Below are 6,000 nucleotides of genomic sequence, written 5' to 3' on the forward strand. Positions count from 1 at the left end.
GGAAGTTCACAGTTCATGTATTGCTGAAGCCTGGCTTGGAGAATTTTGAGCATTACTTTACTAGGGTGTGAAAGTGAAGTCGGTCAGTCATGTCCGACTCTTTGCAACCCCATGGATGGTAGCCTACCAGGCTCCTCTGTCCATGGGATTTTCCAGGCAATAGTACTGGCATGTGAGATGAGTGCAATTGTGCAGTAGTTTGAGCATTCTTTGCCATTGCCTTTCTTTGGGATTGGAATGAAAACTGACCTTTTCCAGTCCTGTGGCCACTGCTGAGTTTCCCAAATTTGCTGGTATATTGAGTGCAGCACTTTCACAGCATCATCTTTTAGGATTTAAAATAGCTCAACTGGAATTTCATCACCTCCACTAGCTTTATTCATAGTTATGCTTTCTAAAACCCACTTGACTTCACGTTCCAGGATGTCTGGCTCTAGGTCAGTGATCACACCATCATGATTATCTTGGTCATATCTTGGTCATGAAGATCTTTTTTTACAGTTCTTCTCTGTATTCTTGCCACCACTTCTTAATATCTTCTGCTTCTGTTAGGTCCATACCATTTCTGTCCTTTATCAAGCCCATCTTTGCATGAAATGTTCCCCTGGTATCTCTAATTTTCTTGAAGGTGTCTCTAGTCTTTCCCATTCTGTTGTTTTACTCTATTTTTTTTGCTTTGTTCGTGGAAGAAGGCTTTCTTCTCTTCTTGCTATTCTTTGGAACTCTGCATTCAGATGCTTATATCTTTCCTTTTCTCCTTTGCTTTTCGCTTCTCTTCTTTTCACAGCTATTTGTAAGGCCTCCCCAGACAGTTATTTTGCTTTTTTGCATTTCTTTTCCATGAGAATGATCTTGATTCCTGTCTCCCGTACAATGTCATGAACCTCTGTCCATAGTTCATCACGCATTCTGTCTATCAGATCTAGTCCCTTAAATCTATTTCTCACTTCCACTGTATAATCATAAGGGATTTGATTTAGGTCATACCTGAATGGTCTAGTGGTTTTCCCTACTTTCTTCAATTTAAGTCTGAATTTGGCAATGAGTTCATGATCTAAGCCCCAGTTAGCTCCTGGTCTTGTTTTTGCTGACTGTATAGAGCTTCTCCATCTTTGGCTGCAAAGAATATAATCAATCTGATTTTGGTGTTGACCATCTGGTGATGTCCATGTGTAGAGTCTTCTCTTATGTTGTTGGAAGAGGGTGTTTGCTATAACCAATGCATTCTTTTGGCAAAACTCTATTAGCCTTTGCCCTGCTTCATTCCGTACTCCAAGGCCAAATTTGCCTGTTACCCTGGGTGTTTCTTGACTTCCTACTTTTGCATTCCAGTCCCCTATAATGAAAAGGACATCTTTTTTGGGTGTTAGTTCTAAAAGGTCTTGTAGGTCTTCATAAAACAGTTCAACTTCAGCTTCTTCAGCTTTACTGGTTGGGGCATAGGCTTGGATTATTGTGATACTGAATGATTTGCCTTGGAAATGAACAGAGATCATTCTGTCGGTTTTGAGATTGCATCCAAGTACTGCATTTTGGACTCTTTTGTTGACATGATGGCTACTCCATTTCTTCTAAGGGATGTGTTAGCATACGATAATTATTTTTCTCTTTCTGACTCATTAGTACTGACTCAAGTGCATTCCATTTTATGGCTGAGTGCTATGCCATGCTTGGCTGGATGAAGCACAAGCTGGAATCAAGATTGCCAGGAGAAATATCAATAACCTCAGATATGCAATGACACCACTCTTATGGCAGAAAGTGAAGAAGAACTAAAGAGCCTCTTGATGAAAGTGAAAGAGGAGAGTGAAAAAGTTGGCTTAAAACTCAACATTCAGAATACTAAGATCATGGCATCTGGTCCTATCACCTCATGGCAAATAGATGGGGAAACAATATAAAGAGTGAGAGACTTTATATTTCTGGGCTCCAAAATCACTGCAGATGGTTTCTGCAGCCATGAAATTAAAAGACGCTTGCTGATTGGAAGAAAAGCTATGATCAACCTAGACAGCATATTAAAAAGCAGAGACATTACTTTGTCAACAAAGGTCCATCTAGTCAAGGCTATGGTTTATCCAGTAGTCATGTATGGATGTGAGAGCTGGACCATAAAGAAAGCTGAGCACTGAAGAACTGATGCTTTTGAGCTGTGGTGTTGGAGAAGACTCTTGAGAGTCCCTGAATCTGCAAGGAGATCCAACCAGTCCATCTTAAAGGAGATCAGTCCTGGGTGTTCGTTGGAAAGACTGATGCTGAAGCTGAAACTCCAGTACCTTGGCCACCTGATGAGAAGAATCTACTCGTTGGAAAGGACCCTGATGCTGGGAAAGATTGAAGGCTGGAGGTAAAGGCAACGACAGAGGATGAGATGTTGGATGGCATCACTGACTCTATGGACATGAGTTTGAGCATGCTCCAGTAGTTGGTGATGGACAGGGAGGCCTGGCATCCTGCAGTCCATAGGGTCACAGAGAGTCAGACACGACTGAGTGACTGAACTGAACTGACTATTCCATCTTGTATATGTACCACAACTTCTTTATCCATTCATCTGTCGATGGACGTCTAGGTTGCTTCCATGTTCTAGCTATTGTAAATGGTGTTGCAGTGAACAATAGGACACGTGTTGTTTTCAATTTTCGCTTCCTCAGGGTATATGCCTAGGAGTGGGACTGCTGAGTTATATGGTGGTTTTATTCCTAGTTTTTTAAGGAATCACCATACTGTCTTCCATAATGGCTGTATCGATTTATATTCCCACCAACAGTACAAGAGAATTCCCTTTTCTCCACACTCTCTCTAGCATTTATTGTTTGTGAACTTTTTGATGAGGGCCATTCTGACCAGTCTGATGTGATATCTCATTGTATTTTTGATTTGTCTTTCTTTAATAATGAATGATGTTGAGCATTTTTTCATGTGTTTGCTAGCCATCTCTATATCTTCTTCAGAGAAATGTCTATTTAGGGGTCTTTTTCCCACTTTTTGATTGGGTTGTTTGTTTTTCTGGTATTGAGTTGTATAAGCTACTTGTATATTTTGGAAATTAATCCCTTGTCAGTTGTTTCATTAGCTATGACTTTCTCCCATTTTGAGGGTTGTCTTTTTACCTTGTTTATAGTTTCCTTTGCTGTGCAGAAGTTTTAAGTTTAATCAGGTCCCACTTGTTTACTTTTGCTTTTATTTCCACTACTCTAGGAGGTGGGTCATAGAGGATCTTGTTTTGATATATGTCATCAAGTGTTCTGCCTGTGTTTTCCTCTAAGAGTTTTATAGTTTCTGGTCTTAAATTTAGGCCTTTAATCCATTTTGAGTTTATCTTTGTGTACAGTGTCAGAGTTTTAATTTCACTCTTTTGCATGTAGCTGTCCAGTTTCCCCAGCACCATTTATTGAGAGGCTGTCTTTGCCCCATTGTATATTCTTGCCTCCTTTGTCAGAAATAAGGTACCCATAGGTACATGGGTTTATATATGGGCTTTATATCTTGTTCCATTGGTCTATATTTCTGTTTTTGTGCCAGTACCATACTGTCTTGATGAGTGTAGCTTTGTAATATAAACTGAAGTCAGAAAGGTTGATTCCTTCAGCTCCATTCTTCTTTCTGAAGACTGCTTTGCTGTTCGGGGTCTTTTGTGTTTCCATATGAATTGTGAAATTTTTTTGTTCTAGTTCTGTGAAAAATACCATTGGTAATTTGACAGGGATTGAATTAAATCTGTAGATTGTGTTTGGTAGTTTAGTCATTTTCACAATATTGATTCTTCTTACCCAGGAACACGGAATATCTCTCTACCTGTTTATGTCATCTTTGATTTCTTTCATCAGTGTCTCATAATTTTCTGTCTACAGTTCTTTTGTCTCCTTGGGTAAGTTTATTCCTAGATATTTTATTCTTTTTGTTGCAATGGTGAATGGGATTAATTCCTTAATTTCTCTTTCTGATTTTTCACTGTTTATAGGGATGCCGGTGATTTCTGTGTATTGATTTTGTATCCTGCGACTTTGCTAAATTCACTGATTAGCTCTAGTAATTTTCTGATAGTATTTTAGGGTTTTCTATATATAGTATCATGTCATCTGCAAGCAGTGAGAGCTTTACTTCTTCTTTTCCAATCTGGATTCCTTTTATTTCTTTTTCATCTTTGATTGCTGTAGCTACGACTTCCAAAACTATGTTGAATAGTGGTGAATGTGGACACCCTTTTCTTGTTCCCTTGATCTTAGGGTGAATGTTTTTAGTTTCTTACCATTGAGGATAATGTTTGCTGTGGGCTTATCAGATATGGCCTTTACTATGTCGAGGTAGATTCCTTCTATGCCCATTTTTTGGAGTTTTAACCATCAATGCATGCTGAACTTTGTCAAAGGCTTTTTCTGTATCTACTGAGATTATCAGGATTACAGGACTGGAAAAGGTCAGCTTTCATTCCAATCCCAAAGAAAGGCAATGCCAAAGAATATTCAAAATACTGCACAATTGCACTCATCTCACACGCTAGCAAAGTAATGCTCAAAATTCTCCAAGCCAGGCTTCAACAGTATGTGAACCATGAATTACCAGATGTTCAAGCTGGATTTAGAAAAGGCAGAGGAATCAGAAATCAAATTGCCAACATCTGTTGGAACATCGAGAAAGCAAGAAAGTTCCAGAAAAACATCTATTTCTGCTTTATTGACTATGCCAAAGCCTTTGACTGTGTGGATCACAACAAACTGTGGAAAATTCTTCAAGGGATGGGAATACCAGACCACCTGATCTGCCTCCTGAGAAATCTATATGCAGGTCAAGAAGCAACAGTTAGAACTGGACATGGAACAACAGACTGGTTCCAAATAGGAAAAGGAGTACATCAAAGCTGTATGTTGTCAGCCTGTTTATTTAACTTATATGGAGAGTACATCATGAGAAATGCTAGACTGGATGAAGCACAGGCTGGAATCAAGATTGCAGGGAGAAATATCAATAACCTCAGATATGCAAATGACACTACCCTCATGGCAGAAAGTAAAGAGAAACTAAAGAGCTTGTTGATGAAAGTGAAAGAGGAGAGTGGAAAAAGTTGGCTTAAAACTCAGCATTCAAAAAACGAAGATCATGGCATCTGGTTCCATCACTTCATGGCAAATAGATGGGGAAATAATGGGAACAGTGAGACACATTATTTTCTTGGGCTCCAAAATCACTGCAGATGATTCCTGTAGCCATGAAATTAGAAGACACTTGCTCCTTGGAAGAAAAGCTACTACCAACCTAGACAGCATGTTCAAAATTAGAGACACTACTTTGCCAACAAATGTCCATCTAGTCAAGGCTATGGTTTTTCCAGTGGTCATGTATGGATGTGAGAGTTGGACTATAAAGAAAGTTTAGCACCAAGAATTGATGCTTTTTAACTGTGGTGTTGGAGAAGATTCTTGAGAGTCCCTTGGACTGCAAAGAGATCAACCAGTCAATCCTAAAGGAAATCAGTCCTGAATATTCATTGGAAAGACTGGTGCTGAAGCTGAAACTCCAGTACTTTGGCCACCTGATGCGAAGAATTGAGTCATTGGAAAAGACCCTGATGCTGGGAAAGATTGAAGGCAGGAGGAGAAGGGGATGACAGAGGATGAGATGTTTGGATGGCATCACCGACTTGATGGACATGAGTTTGAGCAAGCTCTGGGAGTCGGTGATGGACAGGGAAACCTGGTGTGCTGCAGTCCATGGGGTCGCAAAGAGTTGGACACGACTGAGCGGCCGAACTGATTTGTTTGTCATTTGTTGCTAACTCTTCATCAATTACAATCTTTCTTATTTAGGAGATACCTAAGTTTTCATTTTGTAAAACCCAATAGCTATATTAGAATATGTTTATTTTTATTTAAAAAGTGGTCCTTTTCCTTTAACTCAGGCTTGCATATAAATATTTGGTGTTTTCATTCATGTCAGATGATACCAGTTTTCCATTTAGCATGCCAATACAAAATAAAATTTCCTTTTAATAAGTGTTTA

This window comes from Bos indicus, chromosome 8, assembly GCF_029378745.1.
Source record: "Bos indicus isolate NIAB-ARS_2022 breed Sahiwal x Tharparkar chromosome 8, NIAB-ARS_B.indTharparkar_mat_pri_1.0, whole genome shotgun sequence".
NCBI lineage: Eukaryota > Metazoa > Chordata > Mammalia > Artiodactyla > Bovidae > Bos > Bos indicus.